The sequence below is a fragment of the Ranitomeya imitator genome, chromosome 1 (genome assembly GCF_032444005.1).
Source record: "Ranitomeya imitator isolate aRanImi1 chromosome 1, aRanImi1.pri, whole genome shotgun sequence".
In the NCBI taxonomy this organism is placed as follows: Eukaryota; Metazoa; Chordata; class Amphibia; order Anura; family Dendrobatidae; genus Ranitomeya; species Ranitomeya imitator.
In genome coordinates this window covers 505,328,720-505,351,495 of record NC_091282.1, presented here as the reverse complement: position 1 = coordinate 505,351,495, position 22,776 = coordinate 505,328,720, and the positions used below count along the sequence as shown (strand labels likewise).

Genomic DNA, 22,776 nt, shown 5'->3' with positions numbered 1-22,776 from the left:
CTTACCAGTGTGAGACAAGTAGATCAGGAGAGCAGACTGTCGGTCATTGCATGTCTCACTGCACTGGTAATGCCTCCTTTCATTTAAGATATGCTCTGTAGACAGATTCTCGGAAGATCAGTGTCTGGCCCCTAGATCTTAACAGATCATTTACATATTAAGAAAAATATTGATTTCTCTGGAGAAAGACATCAGATAGTAGATATCAAGGAATCATTTTATTCAGATTCCTATGAACTTAGTGTGCATATATATGGCCTAAGAGGGATGGTCCTACTGACAGATTCTCTTTAACCCCTTCACCCCCGGAGCTTTTTTCGTTTTCGTTTTTCACTCCCCTTATTTCCATAACTTTTTTCTTTTTCTGTCAATATGGTCATGTGATGGTTTATTTGTTTGCGGGACGAGTTGTACTTTTGAACGACACCATTGGTTTTACCATGTCGTGTAACAGAAAACGGGAAAAAAATTCCAAGTGCGATGAAATTGCAAAAAAGTGCAATCCCACACTAGTTTTTTGCTTGCCTTTTTTGCTAGGTTCACTAAATGCTAAAACTGACCAGCCATTATGATTCTTCAGGTCATTACGAGTTCATAGACACCAAATATGTCTAGGTTCTTTTTTATCTAAGTGGTAAAAAAAAATTCCAAAATTTGATTTAAAAAAAAAAAATTGCGCAATTTTCTGATAATGGTAGCGTCTCCAATTTTCGTGATCTGGGGTCAGGTGAGGGCTTATTTTTTGCGTGCCAAGCTAACATTTTTAATGATCCATTTTGGTGCAGATGGGTTCTTTCGATAGCCCGTTATTGCATTTTAATGCAATGTTGCGGCGACCAAAAAAACTTAATTTTGGTGTTTTGATTTTTTTTCTCGCTACTCCATTTAGTGATCAGGTTAATCCTTTGTTTTTATTGATAGATCGGGCGATTCTGAATGCGGCGATACCAAATATGTATAGGTTTGATTTTTTTTTTTATTGTTTTATTTTGATTGGGGCAAAAGGGGGGTGATTTAAACTTTTATATATTTTTCATTTTTTAAATATTTTTAAACACTTTTTTTCTTAAATTTTGGCATGCTTCAATAGCCTCTATAGGAGGCTAGAAGCAAGCACAACTCGATCGCCTCTGCTACATAGAGGTGAAGCACAGATCACCTCTATGTAGCAGAAATGCATGGTTGCTTTAAACGCCAACCACAGGGTGGCGCTCAAAGCAATCGGCCATCAACAACCATAGAGGTCTCAACGAGACCTCTGGTTGTTATGGCAATGCACCGATGACCCCCGATCATGTGACGGGGTCAGCGGTCCGGGCACCTCCGGCCGCGTGGCTGGGAGCGCTTGTTAAATGCCGCTGTCAGCGTTTGACGGCTACATTTACTAGTTAATTTACTGCATTTACTAGTTAATGGGCGCCGGCGGATCGCGATTCCGCTCACGCTCATTGCGCGCACATGTCAGCTGTATAAAACAGCTGACATGTCGTGGCTTTGAGGTGGGCTCACCGCCGGAGCCCACCTCAAAGCGGGTGTTCTGCCCCTATGGGAGGTGGAGCCGCATATTCATCACTGTAATGTGCGGCACCACGTGACCGCTCATACAGGACAAGCAGAGACGCTGAGAGGATGTAAGCGCCGAGGGAGCTGGGTAAGTATTTTAATGCCAGCGGGCGGGCACACAGGGGGTGGGAGGGGGCTGATTACCGGCAACTTTATTTTAAAAACAAAAATAAATTTAAAAAAATTATTCATTCCTTCTTTCCAGTGAACGCTGCTGGAGAGAAGAAATGAATGGGGCTTCAGCACCAGAGGCAGGGGACAGCGCTTAACTGTAGCGCTGTCTCCTGCACGGTGCGTGTGGTACCCAGTCGGCACACGGACGGCGGCATCAAAACTATGAATTAACACATGTGGAATTATATACTTAACAAAAAAGTGTGAAACAACTGAAATTATGTCTTATATTCTAGGTTCTTCAAAGTAGCCACCTTTTGCTTTGATGACTGCTTTGCACACTCTTGGCATTCTCTTGATTAGCTTCGAGAGGTAGTCACCGGGAATGGCTTTCACTTCACAGGTGTGCCCTGTCAGGTTTAATAAGTGGGATTTCTTGCCTTATAAATGGTGTGGGGACCATCAGTTGTGTTGTGCAGAAGTCTGATGGATACACAGCTAGTAGTCCTACTGCATAGACTGTTAGAATTTGTATTATGGCAAGAAAAAAGCAGCTAAGTGAAGAAAAACAAGTGGCCATCATTACTTTAAGAAATGAAGGTCAGTTAGTCCGAAAAATTGGGAAAACTTTGAAAGTGTCCCCAAGTGCAGTAGGAAAAACTATCAAGCGCTATAAAGAAACTGGCTCACATGAGGACCGCCCCAGGAAAGGAAGACCAAGAGTCACCTCTGCTTCTGAGGATAAGTTTATCCGAGTCACCAGCCTCAGAAATCGCAGGTTAACAGCAGCTCAGATTAGAGACTATTTCAATGCCACACAGAGTTCTAGCAGCAGACACATCTCAACAACAACTGTTAAGAGGAGACTTTGTGCAGCAGGCCTTCATGGTAAAATAGCTGCTAGGAAACCACTGCTAAGGACAGGCAACAAGCAGAAGAGACTTGTTTGGGCTAAAGAACACAAGGAATGAACATTAGACCAGTGGAAATCTGTGCTTTGGTCTGATGAGTCCAAATTTGAGATCTTTGGTTTCAACCACCGTGTCTTTGTGCGATGCAGAAAAGGTGAACGGATGGACTTTACATGCCTGGTTCCCACTGTGAAGCATGGGGGAGGAGGTGTGATGGTGTGGGGGTGCTTTGCTGGTGACACTTTTGGGGATTTATTCAAAATTGAAGGCATACTGAACCAGCATGGCTACCACAGCATCTTGCAGCAGCATGCTATTCCATCCAGTTTGCGTTTAGTTGGACCATCATTTAGTTTTCAACAGGACAATGACCCCAAACACACCTCCAGGCTGCGTAAGGGCTATTTGACCAAGAAGGAGAGTGATGGGGTGCTACGCCAGATGACCTGGCCTCCACAGTCACCAGACCTGAACCCTATCAAGATGGTTTGGAGTGAGCTGGACCGCAGTGAAGGCAAAAGGGCAAACAAGTGCTAAGCATCTCTGGGAACTCCTTCAAGATTGTTGGAAGACCATTTCCAGTGACTACCTCTTGAAGCTCATCAAGAGAATGCCAAGAGTGTGCAAAGCAGTCATCAAAGCAAAAGGTGGCTACTTTGAAGAACCTAGAATATAAGACATAATTTCAGTTGTTTCACACTTTTTTGTTAAGTATATGATTCCACATGTGTTAATTCATAGTTTTGATGTCTTCAGTGTGAATGTACAATTTTCATAGTCATGAAAATACAGAAAAATCTTTAAATGAGAAGGTGTGTCCAAACTTTTGGTCTGTACTGTACATTTAGCAGAACAAGACATGGTAATACACCTGTTCGTGTAGCAGTACCATTATATGACAGGTGGTAATACACTAAACCGTGTAGCAATACCATCATGTGTTAACATACACTGAAAACATACGGCACTGGGATGAGGGAAAAAGGGCAATGACATAAACACATTTTACAATACCCCCTACAACTAAGTGGAGAAAGGTTGAACTTGATGAACCTGGGTCTTTTTTCAACCTATCTGACTATGAAGTGAAAACACTGTTTTTTGGAAGGTGGGAGTTAACACTTTTTTTCTTCATATCTTATGTCTGGTATTGCGGAGATGCAGTAGTGGACACAATTAATGGACACGAGCTGCGCTGTTCCTATGAATTATGTAAATAGTCTGTCATAGTTATACTCAGAGTGTAGTTTTGTTATCCTATGGTTCAAATATCTTATCCTGATTTGTCTATTCCTTATGTTACTTTGTTATGTAGAAAGATGATACCAGCTCCGCGGAATATTGCTGCCTTCCTCTACCAGAGTTAATTAAAGGCAAAGCTGATAATGCCTGCCCATGTCCTTCTGAATATGTGGACGTAAGTCACTGAAATCATAGCAAGCTAAGTAAAAGCTCAGCTACCACTAGTGTATCTGTTTAGTAGTGTTGGGGAAAATGAAACATAATAAACATCCCAGGACAATGTCTTGTGTTTTAAAGGGAACCTGTCACCAGGTTTGGCCGATACGAGTTATGGCCACCGCTGTTCAGGGCTTACATACAGCATTCTATATTGCTGTATATCTGCCCCCAACCCGACTTGTAAGAAAAAAAAAAACTTTAATTATAATCACCTGCGGGGCGGCTCTTCCTGATCTGGCGCCTCCCATCATCTTATGATCGCCGCCCTCCTGCTTGCTTCGTGTGGATGACACGTCCCTGCATCATCCACTTCGTCTGCTCAGCATCGCGCTCCTACGCATGCGTACTTATGAGGGCAGAGCAAAGTACTGCAGTGCGCAGGCACCATAAGAAGATGAGAGGCTCCGGACCAAGAAGAGCGACACCCCTCGGACTGAACCGCCCCACAGGCGAGTATAATAAAAGTTATTTTTCTTCTCTTACAGGTCGGATTGGGGGCTTATATACAGCTTTATAGAAGACTCATTAGCATATGAACTTAAATGGGTTTTCCCACGAACAAAGTTAATTTTAAAGTTGATTTTAATCAAAAGAATAATTTGCGATCCCAAGCTGGAATGTCTGTATGCTTTCTTACTTCCTCCCCTGCCCAGATGTGGTATGATCAGACCATGTTAATGTAGGGTCAGACACGGCCATTACACAGTACACAGCAGGGGCACATTTATAAGATTATCTCAGCACAGGAACATTTGTTTTAAGCACATCCAATTGTAGAAATTATTATTTTATAATATAATTAATATATTATTCCAAGATCTATTTATTAAAATGAACTTTGTTCATGGGAAAACCCCTTCAAATGCTAATAGAATGTATAAAGGAGTTGATTTATTTACAATTCAAAGGCCTGCATACCCAAATATGCGATTTTAGGTGGTTGATCTAAACAACTTGCTTTCCTTTGATTCACACATTTAATTTATTCAACATGCCCAAGTACAATACTACAAAGTCAATACATAGCATAATAAAAACTAATATTTATATTAAAAAAGTTATTTATATAATGGATTATAAAATTTAAGACCTAAATATGAAAATATAATTATACAGTAACATGCAATACAACGAGGCAGAATTAAATTAAACACTAGCTGTAATAGTTCAGGACTGCAAAAAATGAAAGCTATAAGAAAACAGAAGGGCACAGTTGGGAAGCACTTGTACTGTCTAATACTAAGATCACTTTATGCGCGTGTATTAAGTTAATCCAAGGTGACCTCTCTCAGTGCTATTAGAGTAGACAGTTCCCTCTACACATGGATGCTGTAAGATATCTGTATTGTGGATTTACTATTGATACAATTCTAGCACGGAAAACACCCTGGATTTCCTCCTTATCTAATTTCTACTGCAGCTGATCAGACGGTGCCGAAGTCAAAACCCCGCACAGAGGCCAACATTTGAGCAAGTAAAGAAACTGCTGTACAAGATGAATCCCAACAAAGTAAGCCCGGTGGACATGATGATGACTCTGGTGAGTTCACACTATATTAAGGCTAACATCACACATCATAAGACTTTATTCATAACATGACAGACTTGTGTCAGCGTGATGTGATAACATCACCAACAAATCTAGGTACCAATTGGGGTAATATAAAAAAACACGTTGTGTATGTTATAGGAGTTACCATCACATCCAAGGAAGACTTTTAAGCAAGGTTAGATGTTGTTCTCCTTTAAAAAGAACAAACTAATATTTTGTAAATCTGTTGATGAGATTATATTCCTTACCAGTGGTAGTCAACACCTCTAGGGGGCTGTTGATTCCCATACTGGAATCAAGCTAAGGTAAGCATAAGGGTTAGGTTATTCACAAATCTGCTCTTGATTGTCATGCTCTTTGAGCCTCTGTATGATTGTCCACTTCTCTGTCCGCCTAGCCACAGCCTACACACCATTTGCCCTGTGTTTTAGTTCTGTTATTCTGACTGCAGTGTGTTTAGCATAAAAAAAGGTGTTTTCATTTGACTGCCCTATCACCTTTTAGGTGTGGTCTCACATCCTCCCCCAGTGCTGGAATATCCTGCAGGTGATAGTTCCATTAGGATATTCAGACATTCTGTTGCTGCTTAAAGGGAAGGTGCCATCAAAAAAAATTTTTTTTTTCAGAAATTGTAAAAATGGTAAGAATTAATGATTACATTTTCTTAAAAAATATTATCATTTGTTTATAATTTAGTAAAATATGAAAAATAATTTGAAAAGTTTTGGAATTTCCACTTTTAAGCACTAGGAGGAGCAGCTGCTGAAATTTCAGAAAAACCTAGTGTACAAATAGCTCACATTACTGCACTGCAGTAATTATGGGCGGAGTCTGCTGACGTGTGTGATGTCTCCTCTCCTCCCCTTCTGGGTGTTTGCTAAGGGATTAGAGAGGATGATATTCAGGAACCCAGTGAGCAGCCATTTTGTTGGTGCCTGCAGAGTATGGCTGCCATCACACTATCAGTATTTGGTCAGTATTTTACCTCAGTATTTGTAAGCCAAAACCAGGAGTGGAACAAATAGAGGAAAAGTATAATAGAAACATATGCACCACTTCTGTATTATCACCCACTCCTGGTTTTGGCTTACAAATACTGAGGTAAAATACTGACAAAATACTGAGCGTGGACGGCAGCCTTAGGCTACTTTCACACTAGCGTTGTTGGCTGTACGTTGCAATGCGTCGCTCAGGAGAAAAAACATCCTGCAAAGTTGTCTGTAGGATGCATTTTTCCACATAGACTAACATTACCGACGTAATGCGACGTATTGCCACACGTCGCAACAGTCGTGCGACAGTTGCGTCATGTTTTGGTGGACCGCCGCCACAAAAAAAGTTACATGTAACGTTTGTTTGTGTGTCAAGTCCGCCATTTTCGACCACGCATGCACGGCCGAAACTCCACCCCATCCTCCCCAGACCTTACAATGGGGCAGCGGAAGCGTCGTAATACTGCTTCCGCTGCCCACGTCGGACATTTCTTTCACAGCATGCATCGGTACGTCGGCCCGACGCACTGCGACGGGCTCGTACCGACGCTAGTGTGAAAGCAGCCTTAAACTGACAAGTAGACAGTCACCGAGGATGGCAGGCAGCAAGGATTCTGGGAGATATGTGGTGGAGGGAGCAGGGTGACAGCAGCACAGAGTATTTCAGGAGAGCAGTGTGCTGGTCTATAGGGGCCCCCTGTTTGGTGCGCGGAGCAGCCAGGGATTGTTCATAGAGCGCTGTCTTTTATACACATGGATGGACCGTCTGCTCCACAGAAATCCAGGAAACATTTCTGCTGATTGATGGCCTGTCCTGATCCAGACATTGCATGCAAAAACCCCATTCCCCTCCTCAGATCCTGTCCTGGCGATGTGTGAAAGCGAGGCGACAGGCGCAGTACAGGGTTACACTGGGAAGCAGGGGGGAAATGTAGCCATATAGTAACGATAAAAATGAGACCCCTCTCTTCAGCTGCCTCACCAGCCCTCCCCTGACTGCACCTAACATAGGTCCTGTTGCCCCCTCTATGACCCCAGACCCGTGTGCAGGTGATCAGCCAGAACCACCCTAGAATGGGTCCCCTTTCTGAAGATAATACCGCCATATAGATCACACATAATACTGTTATATAGTTCTCACATACCACCACATAGATCACACATAATACCGCCAGTGTTCTCACATACCACCATATGCTTCTCACATAATACCGCCATATAGATCACCCATAATGCCGCCACATAGATCTCACATGTATTGTAAATAAAGACTCGGCCAGAATAAAGTCCTTTATTAATCTTTTTTAAACCATACCGAACGCATAATCCTCGACTCCCTCATCTCTCACAACAAAAATAATAAACCACAATGGGGAAAGACACACAGGGGGGAGAGGAGTGCATAGGAGAGGATTAGATACTGACTGCTGAGCCGTGTATCTAATCCTGTCCTGTCTGATTTTGTGCTGAGCCGTGTATCTAATCCTATCTTGTGTGATACTGTACACAGGACAGGATTAGCTACACAGGACTAGATTAGCTACACAGGACTAGATTAGCTACACAGGACAGAGGTAGCAGTGGTAGATGGTATATAGAGGCAGGCAGCAGTGGTAGATGGTATATAGAGGCAGACAGCAGTGGTAGGTGGTATACAGAGGCAGGTAGCGGTGGTATACAGAGGCAGGTAGCAGTGGTATACAGAGGCAGGTAGCGGTGGTATACAGAGACAGGTAGCGGTGGTATACAGAGGCAGGTAGCGGTGGTATACAGAGGCAGGTAGCGGTGGTATACAGAGGCGGGTAGCGGTGGTATACAGAGGCGGGTAGCGGTGGTATACAGAGGCGGGTAGCGGTGGTATACAGAGGCGGGTAGCGGTGGTATACAGAGGCGGGTAGCGGTGGTATACAGAGGCGGGTAGCGGTGGTATACAGAGGCGGGTAGCGGTGGTATACAGAGGCGGGTAGCGGTGGTATACAGAGGCATGTAGCGGTGGTAGGTGGTATATAGGGGCTGGTAGCAGTGATAGGTGGTATATAGGGGCTGGTAGCAGTGGTAGGTGGTATATAGAGGCAGTGGTAGATGGTATATAGGGGCAGGTAGCAGTGGTATATAGGGGCAGGTAGCAGTGGTAGGTGGTATATAGGGGCTGGTAGCAGTGGTAAGTGGTATATAGGGGCTGGTAGCAGTGGTAGGTGGTATATAGGGGCTGGTAGCAGTGGTAGGTGGTATATAAGGGCTGGTAGCAGTGATAGGTGGTATATAGGGGCTGGTAGCAGTGGTAGGTGGTATATAGAGGCAGTGGTAGATGGTATATAGGGGCAGGTAGCAGTGGTATATAGGGGCAGGTAGCAGTGGTAGGTGGTATATAGGGGCTGGTAGCAGTGGTAAGTGGTATATAGGGGCTGGTAGCAGTGGTAAGTGGTATATAGGGGCTGGTAGCAGTGGTAGGTGGTATATAGGGGCTGGTAGCAGTGGTAGGTGGTATATAGGGGCTGGTAGCAGTGATAGGTGGTGTATAAAGGCTGGTAGCAGTGGTAGGTGGTATATAGGGGCAGGTAGCAGTGGTATATAGGGGCAGATAGCAGTGGTAGGTGGTATATAGGGGCAGGTAGCAGTGGTATATAGGGGCAGGTAGTAGTGGTAGGTGGTATATAGGGGCTGGTAGCAGTGGTAGGTGGTATATAGGGGCTGGTAGCAGTGGTAGGTGGTATATAGAGGCAGTGGTAGATGGTATATAGGGGCAGGTAGCAGTGGTATATAGGGGCAGGTAGCAGTGGTAGGTGGTATATAGGGTCTGGTAGCAGTGGTATATAGGGGCAGGTAGCAGTGGTAGGTGGTATATAGGGGCTGGTAGCAGTGGTAGGTGGTATATAGAGGCAGTGGTAGATGGTATATGGGGCAAGTAGCAGTGGTATATAGGGGCAGGTAGCAGTGGTAGGTGGTATATAGGGGCAGGTAGCAGTGGTATATAGGGGCAGGTAACAGTGGTAGGTGGTATATAGGGGCTGGTAGCAGTGGTAGGTGGTATATAGGGGCTGGTAGCAATGGTAGATGCATAAGAAAATAAAAACTCTGTACTTACCTTCCAGTCCTCACCCAGGAAGTGCTGAATCATGTGCAGGGCAGAGCAGTGTGACGATCTCCCTGATCTGCTCTGAACAGGTCGACAGTGAGCAGTGATTGCAGCCTGTGCTGTAATAATAAGTACAGGCTGCAATCACAGCTCCTGGCTGCAGATACGCACCCCGACCCTCGCTTCCCAGCAGCAGCTTCTCCCTGGCAGCTCCTGCCATCGCACGCACTGAGCTGTGTGTGCGATGACACAGGAAAATAAACAACAAAATGGCCACGATCTCCTCTCACAGCTGTGATGTAGCAGCTCAGTGGGCGTGCCCAAGTCACAGCTGAGAGGCAGGAGAAGCAGCCTCAATGAAAGGGATGCGGTCGGAGTCCGACCGTTGGCTCCTATGCCCATGGCTGCCGTAAGTGAGGTGTGCAAGTGTCATGCCCAGACACTTACACCCACAATAATGAAAATGGCGGCCTCAAGTGGTAAAAGTAAAAATGAATAAATAAAAAAGTATGAAAGTAGTACATTTACTTTTGTATTAAAAATAATTGATTATATAATTAATAATTATTAATACAAAAACTAAAATCACGGCACCCTCCCTTTAAAGCTAGTCAGTGAAATTCCAGCTAAGGTCTTTCTCTTTGCTGTTTTTGTCTTGGCACCTTTCTTCTGTTGCTTTCTAGGAAGTTGGCTGGCATATTATCTAACAGTACATACTGTCACAAATCTCAGGGATGATATTTTTATCATCCCCACCGCTCACACTAATATGTCATGAACCGGGGTTGTTTGGTTGTCCAGTTCTTTTCTGAAGGGGATTTATCTATATCCCACTTCCCAGTTCCGGTTTGGAACTTGCAGCTCTCTGGTGCCCCCCCTCCTTACCCTCAGTTCAGACAGGGTACTGCACCTAGGATAATTAGTCACCAGAAAGGCTGCCTTACTTTTTATTGGCTAATGGGCACACTGCAGCGAGGGCGATATAACTACTCCCACTCAGGCGGGAACAAAAATTATCAACGCCGTCCGCTGCTACCAGGTTTCCCAAAAGCACAGGATAAATCCGTTGCCACCAGCTCTGATTTCTTAATTAATAATGGGTCCAGAGCCAACCCAAATTAGTAACGTAATTCACTTCAGAGGACGTGACAGTACATTATAGAGCAAGGAGAAACAAAGCTAGTTATTTTATATATTTTACTCCAAAAGGTAGGCAGTGTTTACAAAAGTATAAAAAAGATATTATAAAAGTAGACAAATATCGTATGTACAAACAATTACAAATAAAAAGGGATTAACGGTGAAGATCAACTTACAGCTCTTTCATATCATTCAATGGTACGCCGTGTGGTAGCTGGGGGAGGGGACCTTCCCAAAATATTCAGGTCAGATTGCACAGCCTCTCATAGCTGAATCCCCCTGAAAAAGACCCCCCTTGTCTGGGCCTCTGAGTTTTATACCTTTGCCCAAAACTAAGGGTCTCCATCCCTGGATGACCTCATGGGGTGGGCAGAGCTATGGATTGCACTCCTCTTTTTTGAGTATATGAAAAACCATCATCCCGCATATTTCAGCATATGAAACTCGTAGAAAGACGACACCCGTGTCGTTATGCTCAGTGTGGCACATGTCAAAAATGTATTTGTCCCACTTCTATCATTAATCGGTACTATGATATTTACATTGGCAAGGACAAAGGAACCTTGTTTTTTTCCAAGTGCTTCTACTTGTACTTTCACTTTAAGGCCATAAAACTCCTCAGTGAAGGTTACTGGCACACTGTTCTCACATTACAACTGTATAGCAGGGGGGAGTGAAATCGAAGCGTGTGTCTGGAACCATGGCACCTTCTGAAAAATCACTCAGACCATGGCATTTTTTACATTATCGTGACACATACTTTATACTTTATTTTGTATTTTGTGGTTTATTCGACTCACTTTGGGATCTTTCCCTTTTTCAGCACACTTTCCCTTTTGTAGTTAATTCTCCCTCTGCTTTGCCCTCTGATTGTTTAGGAGGAACGTGAAGCAACTCGACAGCCTTTCAGGCAGTTGAGCTCCGAGTTGCCATTTTCTAGTCTTTGGTTAGGGCTATCTCTGGTCACGCAGGAACCACTAGGGACTGCGGTGTCAGGATCTCCAGTCTGTAAAGGAACCGGAATGGTAAGTTGCAGTTTTTAGTATATTACCTATTTTATCTAGTGCGTTGCTACACAAGCATAACATTGAATTTACAATGCCACAAGCAAGTTCTAATCGTGAAAAAAGTCACTCTGGGCAGAGTCAATAAATATTTTCTGGATCTCAAACAGCTAAACTGTCAGGTTTACTGCCATTCTTCTAAATTTTCCATTCTGTGCAGTTTCCAAAGGCTAAATGGGGTTTTCTCAGGAATTACTGTTTTATAGCAATGGATTCCTGAGTGTGCTCACTTGCTGGCTTCCATATCTTTCATAGACATTAATCGTGCTTGCATGTGTATGCATAAAGCTGGTGGATCATGATGTAGCAACTGCATCATTTGCTATTTGGTTGATGGAAGCAAAAGCCTCTTACATGTCCTCAACTCTGGGCGTTGAAATAAAAGGAGGCAACACAGTGATAGTTCAAAATGGTGAGGTCCAGGCCTATCAGCATAATGTGGCTTAGAAAATAGAACAAATAAGTGAAATGAACAAGATCCATGACTGCAAATTGTTGCATTCTGAGGCCTATTTCTGTCACACAAGTGAAATTTCAAGGCCTCAAGTAACTGTGACCCGCAGTTTTTGGTGTTAGGCCATTCTCTTTAAAGCTGTATTAGATGTATTGCTCTAAATGTGAACTTTGAAAGAACTAATTATGTGCAAGTGCTCCTGCACCCTGCACCATCATTATCTTGGAAACATGGACCCTAGCTGGCCTATTGATGTAGACTTTTAAACAATTATTTTATGAAATAGCAGTATGTGTGTCTAAAGTAAAGTAATTGTTACTTTTTTATACATTATTCCTCTTACGAGCTTTTAGGACTTTTCCGCAACCATCCCCAGACAATATCATCACAGTGAGGTTTCACACAGCCTCAACTGTGTGCTGGCGCATAAGATGTACCAAAGTTATAAAATGGTGCATGCTTTTAAGACATTTGGCAAATCTGTGTCAGCCAAAGCCCAGAAAATGAAACATATGCTGTGAGTTGTCTTAAATTAGCATTATTATTTATACCAATTTCTGTGGCAAATTATAATAAACTTGTTAAAGCTTCATTAAAACTAAGCTCTAACCAGGGGTGGGGAACTTCTGGCGTGCAGGCCACATGCAGCCCACAGTGACTTTTCATGCGGCCCACGAGCAGGTCCCCTGAGTCTGCAGTACTCGGGCGGCAGCTGTATCCTGCCAGCTGCCGGCCCTTTAACCCCAAGTGCACACAGCGTTCATTACAGAACGCTGTCTGCACATGAATGATGTCATCAGGGTGGGCGGAGTTACCACCCAATGCTCTCCCATCCTCCTGTCCCGGAAGAGGAGCTGCTGCCAGAAAGGCCAGAGCAATCTCTGTGCCAGCAGCTCAGTGCCTGTCTGCTGGTGATTTCTGTACCAGGCTATCTGTGTCCCTCAGCTATGTGCCCCTCCTGTGATCTCTGTGCCCCCCCCAACTGTGTGCCTCAATATAATCTATGTGCCCTTATACTATATGCACCCCTGTGATCTCTGTGCCTCCCAACTATGTGCCCTCTTGTGATCTGTGCCCCCTGTGATCGCTTTGTGTCCTCCCTCTGTGATCTCTGTGCCCCCTGCTATATGCCCCTCGTGATCCCTGTGCCCCCCAGCTATGTGCCCCCTGTGATCTCTGTTCCTCCTGTGATTTCTGCTCTTCAAGCTATATGCCCCCCTGTGATCTCTGTGCCCACCAGCTAAATGCCCCCCTGTGATCTGTGTCCCCAGCTATATGCACCCCTGTGATCTGAGGCTCCCAGTTTTCTGCCTCACTGTGATCCTTGTGCCCCCCTGCTATTCATCCCCTGTGATATTTGTGCTTCCATGTGATCTATGTGCCCCCTGTGATCTCTGTTCCATCCAGCTATGTACCCCTCCATGATCTGCACCGTCCAGCTATGTGCCCTCCTGTGATTTCTGTGCCCCTGTAATCTTCGTGCCTGCTCTGTGTACCCCAAGTGATCTCTTTGTCCCCCTGGTGATCTATGAACCCCATCCAGTTATCTATGTGCCTTCCCGGTGATGACTGTCCCACCAGTGCTGTATATTTCCTCTCCCCAAGTGCTGTATGTGCCCCAAGTGATATGTATACTCCCCAGTGATGTATGTGACCCACCAGTATTGTATATTCCCCCAGGGACATATATAGCCCCAGTGCTGTCTGTGCTTCCTAGTGATGTATATAGCCCCTCAGTGATGTCTATTCCCCCCAGCCTCCCTGGTGATGAATATGTCCCAGCATCACCTGTGATGTCTATGCCCCCCCAGCCCCTCTTGTAATTTATATTATCCCAGAGTCTCCTGTGATGCATATACAGCAGTGTCAATATTTCCTATGTTCTGTTTGTACAGCAGTCCCAGCGTCTCCTATGTGATGTATATACAGCAGTCACAGCTTCTCCTTTGTGATGTATAGTCAGCTGTCCCAGCATCCCCTGTGTGATGTATATACATCAGTCCCTGTGTCTCCTATGTGATGTATAGACAGCAGTCACAGTGTCTCCTATGTGATGCTTATTCAGCAGTCCCATTGTCTCCTATGTGATGTATAAACAATAGTCCCAGCGTCTCCTATGGTGATTTATATGATTTACTAAACTTATTATGACAAAAAGTTGACTGTTCTCCTGGCCAACACAAACCTGAAAAATCAGCTATGAGAAGCAACATTATCAGTATCATCTAACATCACAGCTGCCCCAAAGAGAAGCAGCTCACCTTAATTAATTGTTTGACTAAATATACCGGGGTCATTTTCAAGGTGATCATTTTTGTGTGGCCCCCCGAATGATGGTAGAAATTTGCAAATGGCCCCCGTCTGAAAAAGTTCCTCACCCCTCCTCTAACCCTTCTGCAGCACTTTAGAAAAGTGGTAATAGACATATTTATTGGCAAAAATTACCAAATTATTGAACAAATGCAGCAAGCGCCATAATTTGTGACTTTTTGCTCAACTTATGTGGTTTAAAGCAGATGATAAATTCTGCCAAGTATAAAGAAAGGATTACATTACCCATCTATCCACATCCACGACATGTGAGGTTAACGTTATGCTGAGAATACCTCCATAACACGGTATGCGATGGAACATTCCAAAATGTTTTTATCTGATTTACAATTTTATAATATGAGTTACTAATAATGCAATTCCCTAACAAACAGAACTGTGGGAATCTGCATTGGTTAAGTATGGCTATTCAGTATTAAAACAAGCTACTGATAAAATGTCTCTGTATACAGCACACATAAAATTAACTCTCAGATGTGTTTCAATATAGTGAATTGTGAGCCCTATTTCTCACGGGTGTGCCAGAGGCTGCAGACAGTCGCACTACATCTGACTGTAGAAGATCTCAGCTGTTGGCCTTGCAGACTAGTGTTCACTTTCTCCAGGCTTAATGGTGTCACCTGGATATGGGTGTTTATAACTCCCAACTTGGTGTTGGGAGTTGCGGGTGTTAATTCATATTTGCACTTCTCTGTTGAAGCTTGGAGCTGTAGCAATCTGATAGCATCCTCTTGAAGTTTGGAGGGTGTCGGCGTTTGTCCCTGAGTCTACTCAAGCTAAGTGCCCCCCTGGTTTCATTTATCCTTACTGTCTTTAGTGTTAGTGGGATTGACTGGCATTCATTCTGTCCTTTCCGATGCAGGGCTTTTCGCCAGGGTCACACAGGGACTAGGTATCCTGCTTGGCGATAAGTGCTTAACCTGTACAGGGATGGTAGGACAGACAGGGTGATGTTGTTTCAGTCTAGGGGTCTGCACATCCCCCTTCCCTAGTATTTGGTTTCCCTTCCATTATCCCTTTGTGTTGCATTTAGTCAGTCCTACACTGTGCGTCAGGGGTGTCAAACTGCATTCCTCGAGGCCCTCAGACTATGCGTGTTTTCAAGATTTCCTTTGCATTACACAAGGTGCTGGAATCATTCTGTGCAGGTGATTAAATTATCACCTGTGCAATACAAGGAAATCCTGAAAAGATTACCTGTTTGTGGCCCTAGAGGAATGCAGTTTGACACCCCTGCTGTGCTTGACACTATTAGACTGATGTGAATTGTGCAGCACTGCATAGTATCTTGGTGCTCTGTAAGGAGATAGACATATTGCCTGCATTTCTGCCCTTGATCAACAAGTGTGTTATCGTAATGTGTAATGTGAATTGTGCTATATGTTAATGGTGTTAATGATGTGTGTTGTTTGACAGTAGGGAAAGTAAAAGCTAATGGTTGAGACTATCCCATATTGGGAGGTGCTTAGCTGAAGGGACAGAGATGGTTTCCTTTCAGGAGGACAGAAAGGGCCTTGTGGAAGTAGAACGAAGAACTAAGGGTTGATGTGAGCTTTGCCGCATGACGTGTTTGTCCCTAATGAGAAATGAGATAGAGACAGAAGATAGCAAGATCCTAGGTTAAAGAAAGAGAGAAAAGTGACCAGAATAACAGAGTGATCAATCAGAGATAGGTCCTGGGCAGTATGGCACAAAGTTTCCAACCTATGGAAGTAACATGCCTAGGTGGTACAGACTATCTAAGACAAGAAGAGTGTCCCAAGCAGGAGTTCCAGAGCGACAGAGACGATAAGTACCGGCCCCTATACTGGCAATATAATTCCATAGAGCGGAGAGAAGATGTGGAACTGAGGGTTGAGAATAGGACTCTTGCTACCTGTACTATAGTACTGTTGGGCTATGGTGAAGTGTAAAGGAATGATAAAGGACAAGCGAGTAAAGAGGAAAGAATTGAAACTGTGTGGAAAATGCTCTGTATTGTAAAGAAATTGTTCATCAAGATGAGTACCCGCTATCTGCTGTATCTAACTCCACCAAGTTATCGTTGAGTTAAAAGTTGATTTTTGACTGGTGGTCTCCCTAATTGAACTGTCAAACAGCTGGTCCTGGCCAACCAACGTCATTGGTTTCACATGTGGCCTGCAAGGGCGTAGTGCCCCCCACAGCACAATTCGGCACACCCAGCCAGGATCCACACCTTCATGCATCATGTCGGGGCACAAGAGACAAGTTCCTCACCCACAGTTACCATCTTGCGACACGTTACATCTGTACAGTATAATCAACAGGAAAAGATATACTGATATTAATCACAATGTAAAGTTTAACCGGTTAATGACAGCCAATACGTCTTTTAACTGACCTGAGATATAAGAGAATAGCATCCCCATACTGGTGGCAATCCAGCAGCTGTCAGCTGTACACTATAGCAGACAACTTGCTGTATCAGTGACGATCAGTGTTTGCACCGTACATATCTGTTTAACCCCTTAGATGCTGCTGTCAATAGTGACTACATCATTATAAATGGTTAACAGAATGTGGGGGCTTCCTCTTTATCCCAAATGCTGCCCTCAGATCATGATTGTGTGGTCCTGATGTTTGCGATGGCAATTCATGACCAAATAGCAGCCTTAGAGTCTGACTGCTGTAGTAATCTGTTCAGAAGTTAGAGACATTTAGGTGGTAAAAATACACATTTTAATTTCTCTCATACCACTTTGCATTAATTCCTGTAAAGCATATGAAGGATTAATAAACTACCTGACAGCAGTTTTCAATATGTCAGGGGGTGCTGTTTTTAAAATGGTATCGCGTTTGGGGGTTTCCCAATATATGAGACCCCTAAAGTCAATTCAAACATGGATAGTTCCTTAAAAAAATAAATGTTGTAAATTTCCTGGAATAAATGAAAAATTGCTGCTACATTTTTAAACCTCCTAAAATGCTAACAAAATAAAAGAACATTTTACAAATGATGCTGATGTAAAGCCGACATGTGGGAAATGTTATTTATTAATGGTTTTGCTGTGGTACAACCATCTGGATTAAAGAGATAATCATTCAAACTTTGAAAATTGCTAATTTTTTAACATTTTTCTCAAATTCATGATATTTTTTTATAAATCAACACAAAACATATTGACCTAAATTTACCATTATCATAAAGTATAATGTGTCACGAAAAAACAATCTCAAAATCACTGGGATTTGTTGAAGCGTTGCAGAGTTATTACCACAGAAAGTGACTCTGGTCAGATTTCAAAAATTTGGCTCCGCCACTAAGGGGTTAAACAATGAAAAATAATCCCAAATATGAGTTATGTGAAAACACAAAATGTCTCAGGGCAATGTAGAGTTTTACTATATTTACTTAATGTATGATGTGAAAATAAAATGAAACACAGTGTTCTCCTAATTGTGCAATAGACTTTTTGCATTTATTTCCGCATTTAAATTGGTTTTCCCTTTTGATACATTTCTAGCTCCAAGCTGAAAGACTTACAGCATGAAAGTTACAGAACAAGTCCTTTGTTTTATGAAGCACAGATGGCGCTGATTGTCTTATGGCATTTATGTACCAGTTATAATGTAGTATTTATGACACCAATGAAATGTGAGAAAAGCAGATGGCGCTGTCACATTACACTGTATGAATTATACAGCTTCGTCTTTCAGTCTGTATTAGATGGAGCCTGATTTATTCCCTGGAAGATTTACTTACAAATGCCGTATATAAACACCGATTATTCCGGCACAATACATTGAAAGTAATACATGTACATGGCATTGGCTTCTCCTTGCGCAGGCGCTGGCGATTAACTGTAAGTGGGGAGAGCACCTTTTGACCGGCGGTAACTGGAACGGAAGTAGCAGTGACTCGCCGGCGCCTGCGCAGAAGAACAAAGAAGCAAATTCCCATAGTAGGGCGGAAAAGTGATATGTAATCGCGCTATTTCAGGGTGCAGGCGTGGGATTCCGGGGTCATCACTACACATCACAAGGCAGTGTGATGCTGATAGGAGGGAGCTAGTATGATAGTGACGACCGGAGGCAGAGGTTTCCTCCAGGCATCGCACGCCCCGGAGCCTGGAAGACACTCATTACCATAACAGAATAAAGAGTATTTCTCCACAAGAATACTGCTTAGATGAGGCATATAGTTATGACTGTTTTAACCATTGAATCGCTTATATGCCTATACTAATAGGTTATAAATGTCCCAGGGAGTGACAGATTCCCTTTAAAGCTGTCGATAGTTATCTATAAGCTTTCATAGATTCATGAAGAGCAAATGTGTCTAGTAGGTGTACAGACATGAGGCACACGTTTTTTCTCACATTATGAAAATTGGCCAAAATTCTATAAAAAAGAAACTATGGAAATAGTATCAAACAAGACTGGATTAAGGTATATAAGTATTGTCTTGACAGTCTCTTTTTGTATTAGCTGGACACAAATGATGACAAAGTTGTGTGCTACATACACTAATACTACATTCATAGGTGGATAGAAAAACACTGTATGTGGAGAGCCCCCAGACACAGGGCTGTGGGGTACTCGGTACCGGTCCTCTCTGTCTCGGTTCTAGGGTTGTCACGGTGGCTGGACCCAGTCCGTGACCCTGCTAAGGGGCGTCCAATGAAAGGTGATGCAAGTTTGTCAAGGTTTCGTGATGCCACATGTGGTATTCGGTCAGGGTGACCGACGCTGCTTGGGGCCCACTAGGGTGGTGTTATGGCAGCTAGATGGTATACCTTCCCACAGGTGAAGAATATCCCCAGGGCTTCCCAGTAGTGTAGGTGGTGATGATGTAAGGTGCGGTTAATAACGAGGACACAGGGTTGCAGTCTCTTTACCATTTTACTGAAGGCTTTGAGATCCGCAATCCAGAGCACTGTTTACAGGGCTGGCTGAGACCGGCCGGTCCAAAGGCACATCCAGAGTTCCCTTTGCAGGTGGAAATTATTGCCTACCAACTAGCGCCTGTGTGTTGTAGTCCTTCCCTGCTGAGCACCACAGGATAGTCCTCACAACTCTCGTATCAATTCTTTCTCTTCTCCGTCCCCCAAGTTTATCTGGCTAGGTTGCACCCGTATGACGGGTAGACTCGGAGCTATTCTTGGATCCTAGAGACGCCCCTCTCCACGTTTGCCCCCTATGTCTGCTTAGGTGATTTAAGGTAGACAGCCAACCTGTAATCAACTGTCCTGCCGCTGTTTGAAGTAATGCTTGGAGTCATTTACTTCCTCGGCGTTCCGGTCACCGGCTACGCGCCTCAGTAGGATGTTGCCGATCTCGGGGCACGACTCCTACTGGTTCTATCTCCTTGTGCTGTGATGTCGTTTCTCACTTCTCCACAATATACTTCGCTTCGTGTCCTTTCTTAGGATGCCGCCGCAGGGTAGCGCAGGCGCGGCTCTGTCACGTTCTGTCCTTTCTGCTAGGTACCTGCCAGGAACCCACCCCTGACAGGTCCTCCCTGGATCTCTTCCAGGCTGCTTTCTCCCTAACTTCCTATCCAACCCCCAGCTTTACCAGAGTGTGAGGAGTGGCCTAATACATAGTGCCTTTTGCTCCCCCTGGTGGCCGGAGTGTGAAGTGTAATGTGTGACTGTGATACCTGGTCAGGTGAACTCCTTTAGTGCAATCAGACATAACATCACTCCCCTTAGTGGCAGAGCGACATTACTGCAACGACCAGGACTCTGGGGCGCTGCATATGCATTACTTTTTAATCCAGTTGAATGTACAGTACAGTCTAAAAGCTGGCTCTACTTTACCGCCATTCTTCCAGACCCATAGGTATCATCCCTGGCACTTGAAAGAACGCTGCACATCTTGCTGTGGAGTATAAGTTAAATATGTCTGTGAACTTGTGGGTTTTGGCTGATTGGGCTTTTATATATCATTTACAGAACACAACGGTCAATCACCAAATAATCATAAAGTCTTAATACAAAACCACAACACAAGCATAAGCCCCAAAATCCAGTATACCAAGACAAATATTACCAATAACAAAAAAAACACTTTAATTGACAAAAAAGAATAGTGCAGGTCAAGATTTGTAAAAAAAAGAAAGATAATATTTAATAATTTACCTAAAAATATTATTTTCAATAGTAGTTAAAAAATGCACAAAGGTGGGAACAGGACAAAACTGGAGGCAGCCTGGTCATATCAAGAAATAAATTACATATTATAAGTAGTTGTGAGATAGCACTGAAATGCTCAAGTGCTCGTTACTGGAACCGACATTGTCAGAAGCTTGGACGGGCTCGATTCGAGTAATAATGGAAGTGAATGGGAAACGGAAGCATTTGTCCGATTGGACCATATTTTGCGGACTGATTAGACCCAGAGAGATAGAGCCGGTCTCTCTCTCTTGCGTTGCTCAGATGATTAAAATGACCTTCTTACCCGGGCACTGGAGCACCACGCGACACTCGGCAGTGCACCCCGATGCTCAATCAAGTATCAAGCAGTGCCGAATGCATTCTCTCATCACTAATTAAAAGTTCGTTCAATAAAAGAATAACACTAGAACCCGAAGTGGCCAATGTATATTAGATATGCACTAAAAGTAGTGAAGTATATACAGTTGTGCTCAAAAGTTTATTTTAGATACCAGGGCAGAAGTTTTACTTTCTTGGCCTTTTTTTCAGAGAATATGAATGATAGCACCAAAACTTTTTCTCCACTCATGGTTAATGGTTGGGTGAAGCCATTTATTGTCAAAGTACTGTGTTTTCTCTTTTTAAATCATAATGACAACCCAAAACATCCAAATGACCCTGATCAAAAGTTCACATACCCCATTTCTTTGATCGTTGTCATGTTGGAACATCCAAGTACGTCCCATGCTGAGCTTCCGGGCTGATGAATGCAAATCATATGAATAGTACCCCACTGTGCCTCCATATATTAATAGTGACCCTTCTGTACCTCTAAATGTTAATAGCAACCTCATTATGTCTCCATATAGAAAAACTGCCCCCCTGCACCTCCATGAAGTTATAGTACCCCTTCTGTCACTCAATATAGTTATAGTGGCCCATTGTAGTGGCCCAACATATAGTTGTAGTACCATGTAGTTATAGTAACCTCATTGTGACTCCCTATAGTAATAGTGCCCCAGTGTTCCTCCCTATAGTTATAATGCCCCCATCTGTGCCTCCATACTATAATAATGCCCTCTCTTTGCTGCCAGATAGCAAAAGTACCCCCATTTTGCTCCCTCATATTAATGCCTAATCTGAGCCCTAATATAGTAAGGGTGTACTCATTGTGTCTCCATAAAGTAAAACTGTCCGATCTGTGTGTGATGGATTGCTATCAGGAGCCATAATAGTCTGCCATGCTCAGTTTTCCCAAAAGACATGTGGTTTAGGATCACTGGAATGGAATATTAAAGGACAACACAGGACAAGTTAATTTTTGTTAACAATTACGGTAAGTCATGTTTAGAAAAAAATAACATCTCTGCGGTATAGCAATGCACACTAGGTGGCATATGATTTCTTACATATGAGCCAATTGACTGAGTTATTGTGACAGTTATGTGTTTTTATACTAAATTAGGTTTGTGTTTCCTATTTATTTAAAATGCCATATTCTCTAAGGGGGTGGCATACATATTGGAAGATATAACCTTTATCATAGTGATTTGTTCACTAATGAATACTAAGGAAGCCATAGGGAATTTGTAATCCCTCAGGATATTCTTATTTTTCACAGCTAATGGTAGTAGTTATGATAATAATTTTATATTATGAAATTGGTATTTATAGCATATTAGTAGCTTCAACTAAAAGCAAAGGAAATTATTGTTGCTCCCTCCCCCAAAATGAAAGCCTCGTCTCTGTTATACCTGTATGTAGATTAGCAAACAGAAGCAGAGATATAATGGCACTCCAAAGCTGCTTGTACTCCTTCTTGGGGGATTTCTGTTAAATCATTTACACTTAAAAACAGTAACGGGACTGCAAGTTAGACAGAAGGAAGACCACATGTCACGACTCAGTTGTTAGATGACCCGGTACCCTGTCCCTAACACTAGGGGGCACCGTAGCTCACCCTATTCCCTGGGTTACTTCTGAAGGTGAAGATGCTGGG

The 22,776-nt window shown here is 43.3% G+C and overlaps 1 pseudogene; it reads left to right on the top strand.

Moving 5' to 3' along the window:
* Nucleotides 1-22,776, top strand: part of LOC138675225 (atrial natriuretic peptide receptor 2-like) — a 153,027-nt pseudogene that overhangs the window by 33,844 nt on the left and 96,407 nt on the right.